We start from the raw sequence: 780 nt of genomic DNA on the forward strand, positions 1-780 counted from the left end.
AGTTTCCCCAGTCCCTTATATAATTAATCAATTAATTAATTAATTAATTATTCCCAGAGCATTGCTCAGCTCTGGTTAATGGTGTGTGGGGAATGTGGGACTTTGGAGCATCAGCCATGAGAGTTGTTTACCATTATGCTATCTGGCCTGCCCTCCTTATGTAACATTTTACAAATTCTAGTTACAGGTGGAGTGTGTGTGTGTGTGTGTGAGAGAGAGAGAAAGGGGGGAGGAGATTGAGGATTTGAAGTCTGGCCAGAGGTAGATATGTCTGAAAAGACAACACTAAACCAGCACTATGATACCAGTTTACTCCCTAGCTGCTTATTGTGAGGTTAGATCTGAATGCAAAATACAGATGGACACTGCAGTCAGACACAGATAAAAAACAGCAAAAATGAATGCTTATCCTCTGTGCCAGTGTGGATAGGAAGGTATTATGCTAAGTGAAATAACTAAGAAGGAGAAAGATAAGTATCAGATGATCTCATTTAAATGTGAAATATAGAGAAACAAAGCAAGGAAATAGACCATGTCAAAAGGAAACAAGACCTTATATTTTGACTACGGAACTGAGGTCACCAAAGAGATCATAGGAAGGAAAGGAGGCTGAAAGGGACTCAGTATATTTTAGTGGAAAATTATTGGCATTTAAAAAAAATGTTATGTATAAAGTGGAAATATTGACAAGACCACAGGATAAGAGGGGTACAACTCCACACAATTCCCATCACCAGAACTCCATATCCCATCCCCTCCCCTGATAGTTTTCCTATTCTT

At 38.8% G+C, this 780-nt stretch overlaps 1 non-coding gene across 1 annotated transcript; it reads right to left on the reverse strand.

Annotated features, from left to right (window-relative positions):
• Positions 1-230: 230 nt before the first annotated feature.
• On the reverse strand, positions 231-405 carry LOC132542893 (small nucleolar RNA SNORA23). The gene has a single exon (XR_009553861.1). It is a non-coding gene; the product is annotated as a small nucleolar RNA SNORA23 (small nucleolar RNA).
• Positions 406-780: the final 375 nt, after the last annotated feature.

This window comes from Erinaceus europaeus, chromosome 1 (assembly GCF_950295315.1).
Source record: "Erinaceus europaeus chromosome 1, mEriEur2.1, whole genome shotgun sequence".
In the NCBI taxonomy this organism is placed as follows: domain Eukaryota; kingdom Metazoa; phylum Chordata; class Mammalia; order Eulipotyphla; family Erinaceidae; genus Erinaceus; species Erinaceus europaeus.